Raw genomic sequence first — 17,521 nt, forward strand, 5'->3', positions numbered from 1 at the left:
GTACATAGAATAAAAAAGAAGAGTCATTTATGAAGTACAAGACCAGAGATAAGATTTAGATGCAGACAATCAAGGAGAAAATGGAAGGGCAGTGACACAATACTGGCCAGCTTAATAAGCAATGATTTTGGTAGAAATGATGTGAATCTGTTCATTATTAACTATCTTGAGGGTATGTCTCTGCTCTCAGGTCACTGTTGGTCAGAGGTTACTCTCAAAATGAGATTCTCCAACCATTTTCTTCATGAGCACTCAGTCATACCTTGGACATTACTTCAGCCCAAGGTCTAGACCTTTCTAGAGAAAAATCCAAATATAGTCGTCATATCATGATGATATTTAGCCAGCTGAACATGAGCCAGCAGTGTGCCCAGGTGGCCAAGAAGGCCAATGTCATCCTGGCTTGTATCAGAAATAGCGTGGCCAGCAGGGACAGGGAAGGGATCTTACCCCTGGACTCGGCACTGGGGAGGCCGCACCTCGATGACTGTGTTCAGTTTTGGGCCCCTCACTACAAAAAGGACATTGAATTACTCGAGCGTGTCCAGAGAAGGGCAACGAAGCTGGTGAAGGGTCTGGAGCACATGTCGTACGAGGAGCGGCTGAGGGAACTGGGGTTGTTTAGTCTGGAGAAGAGGAGGCTGAGGGGAGACCTCATCGCCCTCTACAACTACCTGAAAGGAGGTTGCAGAGAGCTGGGAATGAGTCTCTTTAACCAAGTAATAAGTGATAGGACAAGAGGTAATGGCCTCAAGTTGCATCAGGGAAGGTTTAGACTGGATATTAGGAAGTATTTCTTTACAGAACAGGTTGTTAGGCGTTGGAATGGGCTGCCCAGGGCAGTGGTGGAGTCCCCATCCCTGGAGGTGTTTAAAAGTCGGGCTGACATAGCACTGAGGGATCTGGTGCAGTTGAGAACTGTCAATGTTAGGCTAATGGTTGGACTAGGTGATCTTCAAGGTCTTTTCCAACCTAGATGATTCTGTGATTCTGTGATATGATGTAATCATACAGAGTAATTCAGATTACAAGGATCATCTAGTCCAACTCCCCCCTAAAAGCAGGACAATTTAGAGTTATGTTAGGTTGCTCTAGGTCTTAACAACACTTCGTGCAGACCCACAAAGTAATAAAGGTAGAAATGGTGCAGACTGTGCCACCCCCGATATTCCAGAGCTCTCTTGGTTTCTCAGGAAGATACGAGTTCAAATTCCCAGGTGCTCCCATAAAACCAATGCTTTTTGATACAAAGCAGTTACTTTTTTGGCAGCACTGATAGGAACATCATAAGAAGGAACTGTTGTCATTGTGCTGCAGGCATAGCTAGGCATAAACAAAGAATGAAAGGCCAGCTTCATCTGCCTAGATGTTTGTGAGAAAATAATCAGAAATATTTGCTACTGGAAACTCATATGTCCAGACTTGCCTGTAGGTTATATGTAGTATTACTGTTCCCATGCTACAGTTTGTAGTGAGAATGTGGGGCAATTATGAAAGTGAAATTTGCTTTTTCTGCAATGTGTGCAACATTTATTTAAAGTGAATTGTTCCAGGGAACATCTTTGCCAAGAAACTCTTCCAGGAGATAATTTAAGGAAAATGAGCACCAAAGAATGGAAATTATGGGATTGAATTCGCTTAATTCAAATGGAAAATGTCTTCATGGTTTCTACCCAGCAGGTAATGCATATATATAGAAATTACAGAGCTAGTTAAATTATTTCACTATTTTTGACATTCTGAAGATCTTTCCATTCCTTGTGATCTGAAATTGATACTTTCTCTGCTTATTTTACAATGTATTTCCACAGATTTTTGCCAGCATTTTTATGAAATCACTTTAGAAAATTCATGTTTACTAATAACCTATTTTCCTCCTGAAAGTGTGGAAAATAATGAAAGGAATGATGTTAAAATACATTTTAAAAATATTGATATATACAGTTGCCAAAGTTTTAATAAGAAGTACTGATACTACTTGAAACATTCCCCTTGTGAAAGTATAGGCCATTTTTTCAACAACATAATGGCATAAAATTTGCTAAGAGCTATCATAAATCATAGAATTATGGAAAAATTCAGGCTGGAGGGGACCTCCAGCAGTCCTATAGTCCAGCCTTCAGCTCAAAGCAGGGCTAGCTTTGAAGTTAGATCATGTTGTTCAGAATCTTGTCCAGTTGCATTTTGTATCTCCAGGGTGGAGATGCCACATTTTCTGTGGGCAAGTTGTGCTCAACCACTATCATTGTAAAACTTTTTCCTTAATTCTGCTCAGGGCCGAAGAGAGGACACACCATTCCAGATGTATCTTCACAAGTTCTGAATAGAGAGGAATGATCACTTTACTCAACCTGCTGCCTATGCTTCTGCTAATACAGCTCAGTATGTTCTTAGCCTTCATTCCCACAAGGTCACAGTGTGAAGTTGGGTTCAGCAGGGCCCTTATCTGCAGAGCTGCTCCCTAGCTCGTTGGTCCCCAGTCTGTACTGACACAGGGTGTTAGCCCTCCCCACATGTAGGACTTTACATTCGTCTTTGTTGCATTGCATGAAGTTCCTTCTGACCTATTACTCCAGCTAGTGTCCCTAGGTGGCAACCAGTGTATCAGCCACTCCTCCCAGTTTGGTGTCATCAGGAGACTTGCTGAGTGCTCATTACATCCCATTATCCAGGCTATTGATGAGTTTGCCATTTGTTAATCCATGCTAGTTGTTTGCATTTGTTGTCTTTCCCTTCATGTGCATTGAAATGACCTGCATGAAGACTTGCCCCATAATTTTCCCAAGAACTGAGGGAAGACTGACTGTCTTTCAGTTGTCTGGATCCTCTTCTTCACTTGTTTCAAAAAATATTTTTTCTCTTACTGCAGACCCAAAGAAACAGTCCTGCCTGAGGACATCTCTTCTCTGTGGAGGCATTTGGTCAGAGGAATCACATACCATTGTGTAAATAATCAACTCTGTCCTCTCCAAACTAAAAATATTCTGTTTCCTTGGGAGAATGGGAACTTCATGGGGCACAGTTCTTCAGTGTCCCCAGGCATGTCGATGTTGTCTATTAATCAGGAGTCTTTCCTGAATACCACATCCAGGCTTCTCTGTTTGCATGCAAGCATATGCTCAGGTGTAGGCACAGACTGAGTTTTGGAGTTCTTTATGAGAGGCTAAATACGTCTGGCACCTTTACACAGGACAAAGATCTTGTTCACTGAATCAGACTGGGTAGAGAAAGGACCAATGTTCATACTACTGTGACCCATGCCCCAAGCATGGCTATTCCTCAGCACTTCATGTAAGCTTTAAGTCTAGGCCACATTTGAAGAAATAGCCAGTGATAAAGACAGAAGTGATGTGAGTGATGGACTCCTACCGCCTGCAAGAAGGGGAGATGGACAGTTTCTCATTCCTCTCTAGTCCAGGGCAACATGATGAGCTTGCTGTGTTGTGTGGTTTTGTAACTGGAGTTGAAGAGAAGATTGTGGAATTAGTCAGGCTTTGCTTCTTTCATGTACTCACTATGAAAGAAATGCTAAAATAACAACTATTAGGTCTAGTAAAAGAAGACATGTCATTTGCTTTCTCAAAGACTCTAGGTGACTTTAGGCAAAATCCATGGAAAGTGGTTAGCAATCAGGCTATAAAAACATTTCAGCTTTAGCTTTATTCCATGCTTCCCTATAGCCAAGCACACTCTCACAGCAGATCTCAGCCAGTTTGAGGACTTGATCCATGAACCAGTCAGATAACAAACATTTTATCTTCCCAAACCAGAATTGTAGCAATCTCTCTTTTTGTTAAAGGATCATCCAGAAATGAAGGGGACTTTCACATCAGAGGGATGTTTCTCTGTCGTGACATCCCATCTGGGCCCTGGAAACTCCTGTTCCCCTGTGAAAACGAAGGCGGATGAGAGCTTGTTCCTAACACACTGCTGACAGCAGGGCTCAGCCTGGCAGCTCCCAAAGGAGCCTGTGCAGAAAGTGGCATTACCTCATATGTCACTGTGATATTTTAAAATGGTTGCATAATTACTTTGACTGTTGCACTCAGACCGGGTGACAGGACTATGAAAACCAAAATTTGTTCCAGAAACTGTTTGGATTTTGTCATTTTTTTTCTACTTTCTTCTTTTTTTCCCTTTGTAGCCTGCGAGTACACAGCAACCTGAGATGTTACACCGGGAAGGAAAGTCACTGAGGAAGGGGGAGAAATAGGTGATTGCAGACCCACACACTTTCCCCTGTTACTCAAAGCTTAAAGGAACGGCATGCAGACACTTGAATTCCATTACTACGATGGAGTCACTGATGGTGCCCAGCAGAGCATGCATGTACATTGCTGGTGGGTATTTTGGCACAAGGCAGCCATCTCCCTACCATGGTGCTGTAGTAGGAGGAAGGACAAAGCCTTACCCAAAGATGCCGTGCACCTGAGGCCAGCTCCTATAAGATATGTCATGACCAGCGACAGCAGCAAACATTGCCATGTTAGACACCTTTCTGTCCTTTTTGTGGCAATGCCTTCTGGTCACTCCCTGAGAAGGCACTTTTTTGGACCATAGCACTTCCTGCCCTGCTCCTGAGGATTGCAGTCTGTGGTTGGAGGGACATGGGGACTGGTCCTGCCTGAGTGCTGCCTGGGGCATGCAGCAGTCTCACTGAATGATGGCCCCAAAATCAAGATATAATGAAGTTACACCGTGTAAAACAAAATCAGTATAGTGCAAAGTAGATGTCCTTGGCTTTGAAGGGAACAAGTAGAAAAAGAAGTCTTTGTTTCCTTTATAGTAGATATTTACATTCATCCTTTAGACTGTGACCTGCATTATCTGATCCAGACTAAACTACTGTTGGTTTTGGGACCTCACAGGACCATGGTTAAGATGAACATCCTTTGAAGCATGTGAGGATCTACTGAGTGGTCTGAGCTTTTACACAGATTTTGTAGGTCAGAGACGAAAAATGAGTTTCAAGAAACACATTTCTCACAGGCATATAGAAAGCCCTTTAAGTGTGGACTGCGCTTCACACAGAAAAGAGACCACATTAAAAAGGCATTTAAACCCCCAAAAGTCTTTTTGACTTCTGACTTCAAAAGCGTTCCCTTGCAGATTTGTACCCACAGTAGCTGTCTCCTGATCATATGGTCAGGCATGAGGGAAATTCAGCTGATTTCTCCCTCAGCTATACAATGAAGTATGTTACAAAATGTAAAATTGGAAAATTATGTTGGGTTCTCAATCTTTTTATGCCAAACAAATGGATTCTTTATTTTCTACTGTATCTACTAAAAATGCAGACAGTGATGTATGAAATGAATTTGGAAGCTAGAGGTTAGTGAGGTTAAGTTTTCAATTTTTTTCCAGGGATGGGGGGGACCAATTAGTCCTCCTTGCTGCCTTATCCAGAGTGAAAAGACAGCTGGTCCTCTCAGGCACTCTGATGACTGCAGTTCAGTGATGTGGTCCCTGACAAAGACCCATCTAGGTAGAAGATGCCAGAGAGATGATAATTTGGAAACAACCAGCCTGTCCCACCCAGACAGCATTTAAATAAAATGGAAATGGGAGAAATGAGGGAACTGAGGCTGGATTGTGTAAATAAGCAAGTAATATGTTTGTTGGCTGATCTGAAAAGTAATTGAAATGAATAATTGAAATGCAGACCATGTTCTACTCTCCCAACATCGGGATTTTTTCCTTGCCAAAGTGAAAAGAAGTTAAAAAGAACAAAACAAAACTTTGGGGTAAAAAGTCACAGAAAGTTTTCCTCTTGGAGCTCTGAGGTAAAATCCAGGAAAATTAAATGCTAGATTCATAAAACTGGCGGCAGCTTGGACATCTCTTTGACTCAAAAGGAACTGCTGGCTATTCCTCTGCCCAGGTCAAGAGGCAATATGGGGTGTGCTGATTCAGGCAGCTCTACCAGCTGCGTATCCTGCCTGGGATTCCTTCCTCTGCATTAGTCATCCTCACCTCCTGGCAGTGCTCTCCTCCTTGGAGCATCCTCAGCCTCATACCTTGGCAGGGGCTGGCAGAGTACTGGAAAAAACTGAGAGGGACCGACAACTGGTTAAGTGGCTACTGTCCTCCAAAGGGGTAGAAGACTTCAGTTCAAGTCAGGTCTTTTAATCAGAAAGGACACTTAGCTTGCAGAAACTGCGGCACCGTCCACAAGGACCCATAAGAGCAGAAACATGCCAGCACTGATTGACGGCCAGAGCAGTTTTCTGGGATGTGGGTGCAGGTCCTCGAGCCAGAGGAAGAAATAAAACCTGCATCTTTCATTGTTCAGCTGAGGGCATTAATACTGTGCTATTGGATGGAAGGTTAACTACCACCAATGTACCTTTATTTACATGACTTTTATTGTAAGTATCCAGAAAGTTAAATATTTAAAAAATATGAAGGGCTCATGTTCAGAAAGTGTCTAAACAAACTGTTTCTGACAGTTAAACAACCCCAGTCTTCATTTGTTTTGGCGAAAACTGTTTATTGAATTTGGTCAAACTTCAGAAAGTCATCAGCCAACCTGAAATAGTTGGGGGTTTTTTTGGTGGCTAATGATTTACCAAAAGAAATATGCTGTCTTCTTTCCAGGATGCATATAATTAGTTTGGGAGCTCATGATAGATTTGCCTTTCTTCCTTTCTCGCCTTTACAGGGGATTTGAGCTTCCCAGGCACACAGGTTACTGCCTTTTGTGTTGCCTGTGATTTGGGCTTTCAAAGAGACATATTTCTCACCTCCTCCTTTGGATGGGAGGAATGGGCCACCCTTTTTGCTCTGCCTCACCCAGGGGAGGGATCTGCTATCAGTACCAATGGGCTGCGAGTGCAGAAAGACCAGCGGCTAAGGGAGCCTGAAATCACAGAGCTGCAAAATAAGTGTCAAGTAGGTATCTTGCCTGACTTTGCATGGTGTGTTTGGGCAGATTCAAAAGCAGGCAAAGGGCATTTAGTTACCCATGTTTGATTCACACTGCCCTCAGGCATGCTAGGCAGTTGACTGAACTCATTTGGCTCCTACCTGGAGGAGTTCACAATGCAATTTTAGAGGAGTGGGCTGAAAAAATACAAGGTGAGGTTGCTCAGAGACTCAGCCCTCCTGGTGCTCCTCTAAAACTCCCCAGCTGTTTGCTTAAATTGACCTCTTCTGGGTGATGCCACAGACTTTCAGCTTTGCCGCAGGAGGGTATTTTCCTGGGAGAGTTTGCAATGCTGGTAAATTCAAGGCAGAGCAACTGGTGAAAACAGTTTTCTGGGACTCTTCCCTCACAGCTGAAGTGGAGCTCAGCCCAGGCAAGGGTTGAGCAGAGGGAGGGCAGCATAAGCATCACATGGAGTGCTGGGGGGCCCTTGGGAAAACACCATCTCCTGATGAGGGGAGCTTCTGCACATCCCAGACTTGCCCCCTGTAACACGAGGGCAGGGATCTTGCCGGTCACATGCCGAGCACTGTATGGGAGCCTGGTTACATTAGCTCAGAGTCATTCAGCTGCTGATTGCTGAAAGCCTCCCGGGAAAGTGGGTGGTTATCTTGAAAATGATCTCCATCTAGCAGAGCAAGGCTTTGGTTCAGTTTTGTTAGGGTGGAATACTCCCATAACTTTAAATTATATCAGGATTTGATTGTGAGTTTAAATATATGTCGTGAACATTTAAGTCCTGTGCAAACAAAGACCAGACAGAGTCCAAGACAAGCTGACGCATGAGCAGCCATGTTGTTCCCTCTCCAGTCCAAGAACTGGATTCTTTCACAAAACCCTCTGTGTGGCAGTGATAAAAAGATGAATATTTGACATAGTTGTAAGATAACACTCTGACGCCCTAGTAAACATAAGTGAATTAGTGGTTATGAAACAGATTTTATGTCGTGGTTGCTTGCAACAGCGGTAAGTTAAATGTGGTGCCCCAAAAGGCACCTTCCAGCCTGGTCTTATTGTTTGCTGGTACAGATTCATGGGGAGATGTTCAATAGGATTTGGGTTACTGTTTTGTTTACAAAAAATCTCACTACCCTTGCTATATATAATGCACTCAATGTGTTGGAGCTATGCTTGAAAAATTAACTCTGGATGGTAATATCTCCTTCTTTCCCATCCAAACAAATTGTCATACCCCTATTTGCACTGGTTTAATAATCCCCCAAAGGTCAGTGCAGCCACTTGTGGAACAAGCAGTGCTCAGCACCCTGCCCGCAGCTCCCCTGAGCACCCAGGAAGTGCCGCCGCAGCTCAGTGGTGGTGTAGCAGCCGCTGATGACAGTGAACTTGCCTGCCAAGCTCGGGGGCCAGCTGGAGAAGTCATGCTGGTGTTCACAGGGATGACAGAGGCTAACTACAGAGTCAGGAAAACTGGAGAGACTTTGAATCTCTGCAAGCTGTAGCTCGTACGATATTAATAAAAAGCTCAGATGGGACAGTTTACCAGCATAAGTCCAATTTAAAAATTTAAATAGATGGAATCTCTGCAAATTGGCATATCAGACTCTTACAGCAGCTTTTAGAGTCCTTGTCCCTCCTGCAGCATGGCTGGTTCTTATTCCCTGAACTTGATTTGTTAGCATGTCTGCTGTCAAAAGGTCTGTTTCTTATTTTTGTTGAGTTATACCTTAAATGTGTCTTTTTTTGGATACTTATGTTCTCGTTTCTGCACAGCGGCAGCCAAGCAGGGGCCCAAGTACTCATTCCTGGCCCTCAGATTTATTCCCATCGCTTTGATGGGTTGAGTCTGGTGCTGCCTGTATCACAGAGCACCTGGATGGGCCGATTGCAGACATTCGCTGGCACTGGAGTCTCAGCTGTGGAAACAATTTTGCTGGCAGTGGAAGCCCAGTTTCACTGGGGAGGGGCCCATATTTCTTGTTTGAAGTGTGTGAAGCCTCATCAGAGCTCTGTTGTCAGACCTGGTGGAATTTTTTCCCCCTTGTTCTCTTCTTGCTCTACCCTCTCTTACCCCTCGAAATCTTACTTCTGCTTCTTCTCAAAGTCCCCAATGTATCCTTTCTGGCTTCTTTTGCTGTAATCTCTCTCCTCATTTTTTCTTCACCCATTAGCTCTTCCTTCACTGCACTTCTCCACTGCCTCCTCCATTTTCTCTGCCCCTCTTCATTTCTCAGGAGCCTTCTGTTTTTCTCCCCATGTCCCCACTTTCATCCCTTCTCCAAAAGCTCCATAAATGACAATTCGAGTAATGGGACATATCCCTTGAAAGGACAGCTCTCTCAGTCCTCAGAGATGCTGTGAGATCAGGTCTGGGTGGCATTTCTGCTGTTAATATTTTATTAACAAGTGATGCTAGGGACCCGTGGTGCCAAGTATTGTGTAGCTGGGCAGTAAAAGACAGCTCTTGCCCCAGAAGCCCTCACAGGCATAAAGGGATTACAGCCTCAATCTTACACATCAGCAGCTGAGGCTTATGGAAAATGAGGATAAATTTACTAAGCTGTTTAGGCACATAAACTTGTGAATACATGTTTTCTGCCCAGCCTGACATCCTTATACATATTAACTGTCTAATTCCATTTAACCTATGGATTTTACTGGGGTATAGGAATGACACCCACGTAGAAACCATAGAAAAATTTGCTTATGGTGTCCAGGTCAAGGCCACACAAAGAGTTCAAGACCATCCATTTCTTTCTATGGTCTCATGGGGGGAATGAAAGCTCAGCACAATTTAAAGCAAGGAGAGAGAATAGGGGTAGAAAAAACAATGAAACTTTATAGTCTGTGCTCACTGTGCTGCATCTGACTCTGGCTCAAGGGCCTTGACTGAAAAGCCTGTTTTCCTGAGGCATGGCTAGAGATGAAAACTGCATCATGGTCCTTGTATTCTGTGATATTCCAGTATAGCATTCATGAAATGTTGTGGCAGTTTCACAGGTGTATTAAGATGGAAGACTGTAAAGATCTAAGCATAAATATAATGATTCACGTTCTCCTCCTTTGTGTCACTTTGATGTTTAGACTTTAGGTTTAATGTCATCTCCCAGTTAGCAGGTTTTGATGGGCCACAGGCTTTCTTGTCAACATATAGTTGTATCGTTTTCTGTTACTTGGAGGTCAGTTGGTGCTTGGCCAAGGGATAAGTGGACCTGTTAAGTTTGAGAGCAGTGAAATGGTTAATTTGATAATATTTAACTTGCCAAATCCTTAATATGTAGAGGTAACATGCTCAAGAGTTGAGCGGGGCAGCGTGATCTCCCTTAGCTATCATTTCAGGATGCCTGCAGAACCAGGAAGACTGTGTATCAGTTTACACTCAGCTTGGTAATCTTGCATGGGGCCTGTTTGTGACTCTTGTGCTGAAGGCTGAACGTAAAATGAACATTGTTAGCCAAGAAAGCAAATAAAGGGAACTATTTCCCAAGGCATTTTACTCTGTTTATTTAACGCCTCTGAACAAACCCCTTTCCACATCCTCTGAACCTACTGGCCACTTCAGATAGCTCCATTTCCTGCTGGGTGAGTTTTTTCTAAAATGTTTATTCAGCTCCAGGAAATGATGACTTCCTGAATATTCTGAAACTTCATATTTTTGTTGTATCCCTGTTTATTTAATAGTCTTACTTATTGTGCAAGTGTCCAATGCACAGCAACACCCCTTGCGATGTAACTGTAAGGAAGGAGTGGAACTAGAGGTAGTATATCAAAAAACAGTTTAAGTGAAACTAGATCTGGTTTTGCTAATTTATACACTAGTGTATTTCCATTAGCATGAGCAGTTACTCCTTATTTATACTGGCCTTAATGAGTTCAGAAGTAGGCTTTTAAATTTATCCTGCTCTTTAAGGAAAAGTGCCTAAAAATTCAAGCTAGTGGAGAATTAATTAACTTAAAAATCAAGATTTTATAATTCACCGTTTACATTAATATCTTTTAGTTTTTAAGCAACAGAAGGGACTATATGTTTTCCTCACTCTACACTGGGACAAAAAATGAGCAATGTTTATTTTGTGAGGTTGAAGTTAACCTGTAGCCAGCACTCAGTCCTGACATGGATTTCACTGAAGAGAGTGGAATTTGTGCACAGTCTTAATGAAAAGGCTGTAATACTTTAGGCACAAGGATAGGAACCAGAAGTAACTATTCTGAAATGAGAAAAGCTTATTTAAAGTAAATCAAATGGAACTGGTCCCAGAGGAAATTCAGGAATTGCATAGTCTTGCCACTGGACTGAGCCACATGTGTCCCCCATGCTTTCCTCTTCACCCTTCATATCTGCTTGTTCTTAACCTTCATCTGCTGGCATAATTGGCTATAATTTTGCCTTTTTTTTTTTTTTTTTTTTAATCTTTGGCTTTTTACAGGTAGAACAGGTAATTCACATCTCTGCTGAGTCTGAAGAGAAAGGCAATGTGGGCATGCTGCACTGCCATGCTCCTAAATGACAAGCTCTTACAGAATCCAAGTACAACTTGCCTCACCCTTATCTGGAACACCTACCCTCATGGAAACCACACCCTTCAATGTCCATCATGTCTCCTTTTGAAAAGGATTTTGAAAGAGGAACAGGCTGAAGATTAGACTTTCCTTTTTTTTTACCTGTCTTGCTCCAGAAACCAGTCTCTTCCTGTCCTGTGAGTCATAGGGCCACTCCTATACTGTTTGTGGTGAGGAGGCTGGTTGCTTTCCCCCATTTTTAAATATTCTTTTCAGAGCTTCCTTCCTTCCTTCCTTCCTTCCTTCCTTCCTTCCTTCCTTCCTTCCTTCCTTCCTTCCTTCCTTCCTTCCTTCCTTCCTTCCTTCCTTCCTCCCTTCCTTCCTTCCTTCCTTCCTTCCTTCCTTCCTGTTTCGCTATGCATTCCATACTCATCCACTATTTTTCCCCAATTCACGTGGAGATGTGCTGCTGTTGATGTCTCTATCACCAGACATTGCCAGGATCTCTATCACTGACAGAGACTGAACCCTTTGTAGGCACCAGAAGGGGGTCTGCTTTCAGACCACCCCTTGTGAAGCAATGCACTACCACTGTGTCCCTCTCTGAGGGGATATTTGTTTTTGACACCAAATATTTGATATCCACACTGCTGAGCTGAGTCATCTCTGTGGATGTCCCTTCTGCCATTTTACCTCCTCGAGTTCATGTTGTGTAACTTTACCACCAGGATGCAAGACCACAACTCTGATTTTTGAGTGGCCTTGGACTGTTTTTAATTAATCTCTGATTAATTCACCTTAATTCCTTGTGTGAACGTGTTTCTGCTTTTGAAGGGGGATACTTCCCTCTCTTCCTTCTGTCTAACATGGTCAGGCAGAGCTGCAATGCTTTTGTCTTTTACTTTCCAGGAGCCTTTTTCTTCCTACCCTTGATGCTCCACCATAGCTCTGATACCAGACCATCAGCTCCAACAGTCTCTTCCCCAGCTTTAACAGAAGGTTGCATCAACCTGAGAGATTTGTTACATTTTAACTCTCTTCAGGCTAGGTGGAGTTTTCACAGGATGTAGGGAACCCATAGAGAACATTTTTTACCTCCTATAGAAGTTTTGGCTACTTGGCCTCTATTATCACTTCAACTGCTGGGAATAATTTGCAGCACCATGTTTAAACCTAAAATTTCATGAGAAAAATCTACCCCAGGCTAGTATTGCGTTTGTAAAGTAAGCTGCTAGGTGCTAGGAAAGCAAGAGAATCACACAAATAAATAGGTTTAAATTAACTCCAGGTCCTATACTAATGCATGATGACATTTACAGCTGCCTTGGCTTACCCTGCCATCTTCTGGTGATACCTGCTGCAAGATCAAAAGTTAGAGGTGAAATGAGATGAAATATTTTACTACTAAGAACACAAGGGTTGGCTCCAGTCCAACAGAACAGTTTCCTTAAATAACCATTTTTAATATACAGCACCATATAAGATTCCTGCAATAAATGTTAGGATTTTAGAATTTGATTTAACTTCTTTCAATAATGTATTTATTTTACTGAATGATACTTCACTAGGCTAAAGAAACATTTCTGGCCTGACAATGCCTGCCCTGGCAAAGGCAGATAAAAAAACTGTACCACTCATTTCTCTATCACTGTAAAGCAACCAAGGATATTGAGGCAGCCAGAGCCATTGACTGGCCAAGTATTCAAGACTGTGACTACTTAGTCTGCAAGTCCTTAGATGCTCAGTTACAAACTGCTTCTCAGCGATCCAAAACCAGACTATTTGACACTTTCCACAACAAAACCACTGATCTGCACTCCAATTTTCTCACTGTGTCTCCCAGCCTAATAACTTCAATGATTTTCTTTTTTGCTGGTTTTATTGGGTTTGCATGGCAAGGTTTTGGTAGCTGGGGCACTACAGGGGTGACTTCTGTGAGAAGCTGCTAGAAGCTTTCTCCATGTCCATTAGAGCCAATGCCAGACAGCTACAAGACAGGCCCGCTGCTGGTCAAGGCCGAGCCCATCAGTGACAGTGGTAGCACCTCTGGTATAACATATTTAAGAAGGGGAAAGAGAAAACTACACAGCTGCAGCCGAGAGAGAGGAGCAAGAATGTGAGGGAAACAACTCTGCAGACACCGAGGTCAGTGAAGAAGGAGGGGCAGGAGGTGCTCCAGGCACCAGAGCAGAGATTCCCCTGCAGCCCCTGGTGCAGCCCATGGTGAGGCAGGCTGTGCCCCTGCAGCCCACGGAGGTTAACGGGGGAGCAGATCTCCACCTGCAGCCCGGGGAGGAGCCCATGCCAGAGCAGGTGGATGCACCCGAAGGAGGCTGTGAGCCTGTGGGAAGGAGCTCACCCTGGAGCAGGTTTGCTGGCAGGACTTGTGACCCTGTGGGAGGGACCCACGCTGGAGCAGTTTGTGAAGAGCTGCAGCCTGTGGGAGGGACCCATGTTGGAGAAGTTCGTGGAGGTCTGTCTCCCATGGGAGGGACCCCATGGTGGGGCAGGGGAAGAGTGTGAGGAGTCCTCCCCCTGAGGAGGAAGGAAAGGCAGAGACAACGTGTGATGAACTGACCATAACCCCCATTCCCTGTCCCTCTGCGTCAGTGGAGAGGAGAAGGTAGAGAAAATCAGGAGTAAAGTTAAGCCCGGGAAGAAGGGAGGGGTGGGGGGAAGGTCTTTTAAGATTTGTTTTTATTTCCTCATTATGCTTCTCTAATTTGATTGGTAATAAATTAAACTAATTTCTCCAAGTTGAGTCTGTTTTACCCATGATGGAAATTGGTGGGTGATCTCTCCCTGTCCTTATCTTGACCCACAAGTCTTTCATTATATTTTCATTCACCTGTCCAGTTGAGGAGGGGGAGTGACAGAGCAGCTTTGGTGGGCACCTGGCATCCAGCCAAGGTCAACCTACCACACCACAACCATCTTTCCATTTCTCTTTGCAGCCTTTCCAGAATTAGGCTGTTTATCTGCTTGGTTTTGCCCTTTGACCGGCCCCCAATACTCTTTCTTTACAAAGACCTCAACACTGGCCATCCATTAAGGCTGGAATTGAGTTTGAATTTTTCCTTTTGACATTTAAAGTGCTGCAGTTTGGAATGTCCCACCCCTCACACAGAGGAAAATTTTGACTTTTTATTGGAAAACCAAAAAATATTCAGTGTTTGGCAACAAAGGGATTAGTCATGTATCAAAACTACAGGCCATTCTTTAATGCTCACCAAAAATGTTCTTCTTTTTTTTTTTTTTTTGCCTGAAAATGTTCAGTTGCCATAAACAGAGGGTTGGGTTTTTTTGGTGTTTCCACAAAATGTTGAAAATTTTCATGGAAAGCAGCTGTTGTGGGCAAAAAAAAATATTAGACGGAGTAGTCATATAAAAGTATTCTTTTTGCTGTTCAGTAGAGAAGTTTTGATGGAAAATTTTGACCAGCCTTGCTTTAAGACCTTTTATGGTGCTGTGTTATGAAAGGATTAGACTTAGGCACTCTATCTAGCTTCTTCACCTACTTCTGTTTATATTTCATTATATCAATCTCTTCACTATCTTCAGGTCTGTAATCCCCTCTCTTTTGATATTTACAATATTTATTCACTTGCTTTATTTAAAATGTTTTGCTTTCTTCTATTTTCATTTAATCAACTGGGCATCTTGGTTACAGGTTTGTTGTTAATCTGCCTGATTTCTTCCTGGCTGCCCAACTCTGCTACATAAGGTTGCTCTCAAGGGCTTCTCTCATGACATGGCTCTAGGTCTTCAGGGCACATAAGCATTGAAGACCTTCGTGACTCCTTTACTATGCCCCAATGGCACAAAGCTCCCTTGCGTCCTTGCAGCATCTTTATCCTGGGACTTAGTAGCACACTCAGATTCCTGTTGTCCTCAGTGTACACTACTGAGGAACTTCCACTTTATAGCAAAAATTGTTATTATCCAGTAATTGAAGGAGCTCCTACTTGGTGTTATTGCATTATTGCCCATCTTCATGGTGCTCAGGTTGTGTCTGCTCTTCCGGCTCTCAGCCACCTTCTACCCCAGCTCACATCACCTCTTCTGCCCTGGGACTGCACCCTAGAGGCACCATGCTTCCCAAGGGCTCCTGCTCCCACAGCAGCACTAATTAGGGGTCTAATTATGGCAAACTGCCCAGGTTAATTCCAGATGATCATGGCTTCTGGTATCCCATGGGGAAAAGCACTCTGGGGATGAAGGACCATAACTGTTACAGGAACTTGGGCTTCAGAAAGATGGAGACACTTTTGAATTCCTCCACAAACAGCCAACAGTGGTGTGTAGAAAGCATGCACAGAGTTGTGTCGGTGTCAAAATTGCATAATAATGGTTTTTAATTTTAACACATTGAAGGTCTCCAGGGAAATGGCAAATTAATTTGGCTGATTGGTGTCATCCCCCCAAGTGTGTTTACTAGAACCAAGGCTAATTAACTCTCTAGACAGTATGTGATTGCAAACATACCAGCTTTTATTCTCCTTCCTCTAACTCCCATCTGATCTTACTCAGTTGCACCTTCAAGCAGTGAACACACTAGGAAGTCTGCTGTCAGTCTCTAGAGCTCAGCAGCAGGGGACGCAAGGGAAGGATGGTTTGCAGCGATTTTCAAGGTTGTGGTGAACAAAGCTGATGCCCACAGTGCTGTAGTGGCAGGTCTGAGTCTCCACCACCAACCGAGACAGTTTTAATTCTAGCTGAGAAACAAGTGTAAAACCCAATCAACTCAATCAACTCAGGCTACCTATGCCCTATACCCCATCCTTACTTCTAAGGCATTGAGGAAAGTGTCACTTTTCTCCCCAGGCAGTCAAAGCCCTGAGTGCACTGTTGTAGGCAGGGCAATCAGCCTGCATGGAGCACTAGTTCAGTTAAAACAGGGAGTTTCCTGCATGAAACTAGATGAGTACAGGTTATGTAGGCTCTGCCTTTCTCTCCAGCCTTGCCAGAATCCTTGTGTGCAGGCTCAGGCAATGTCCAGGCTGAGCAGTGACCCAAAATATTCTGCAGGCAGTGACATCGTGCTCATGGTGGTGCTTGGTCTCACTGTGCCCCCTGGAGCACCCAGTGCTGAATTTTGCAGAGGTGATGGTAATATTTGAAATAAGAATGACCAGATGGTGAGAGGTTTCTAATAACCAAGGACATGTTCTTAGCCAGTGCTTGTACCAGAGAAAAGATATTTTTGGCATCTTTTTCTAAACATTCTTCTTAAAACAAGCAGAGAGGCACATTTGATCGCAGTGACACTGGGGAAAGTCCAAAGTACCTGCTGTGAGTGACTGAATTATGCTAGATTCACAGCAGGGTAATTAGATCAGACCCTGATCTGTAGTGACTACTCTGGTCTGCCATAGGCGTACGTAATTCCTGTTTGAAAATGGCAGGGACTGCAGTCATAAAGGCTGGTCATGATTATTAGTGTGTTTTACAGGAGACGGAATTGTCAGTTGAATCTCTGTGATTAAAAAAATACAAACCCACATGATTCTGTCTCATTTCAGGGACTGGTGATGCATGGCAGGTGGCGAATTGCAGGTGGTTTGCTAGGGTAGCCACAGCAGTACCCTGCTGAAGGCTCTGGCTCTCCTGCGCACAACATAGGGAGCCGGCAGCCTTCCAAAGCATGGCAAAAATTGACACCATTTCATGCTGCAATGCTATGAAGAAAAGCCCAATTAAGAAAAGTTTCATTCTGTATTTTTTCTGTCTTACGGAAAGATGGCACAGTCATCTCTACATCAAAAATTCTCATCAGACTGTGTTTCCGAAACATCACCCAGTAATTTAGTCATGTTTGAAGCATGTGATAGGTTGGTTTTAAACCCCTCCATGAGGAACAAAATGAAAGCATGCAAGAGATCAGAACTTGTGAAGACTGTGTTAAAATGCCAAGAGACAGTATAACCTTACGGCACTTGGAGAAATATTCCTTAAAGAAAACATAAACAGCTCCTCAAAAAAGCAAAGTGACCATGGCTGAAAACCAGTCAGTGAAGCGATATGACCCACAGCACTGAGATATGCTTATCTGAGAGAGGCAGGGGTAGATAGCAGTGGGGATAGTGGAGGCTGGATAAACATTGCTGAATATTAGTCCAAAGTAATTTTTTTGTTTAA

This window comes from Strix aluco, chromosome 2 (assembly GCF_031877795.1).
Source record: "Strix aluco isolate bStrAlu1 chromosome 2, bStrAlu1.hap1, whole genome shotgun sequence".
Lineage (NCBI taxonomy): Eukaryota > Metazoa > Chordata > Aves > Strigiformes > Strigidae > Strix > Strix aluco.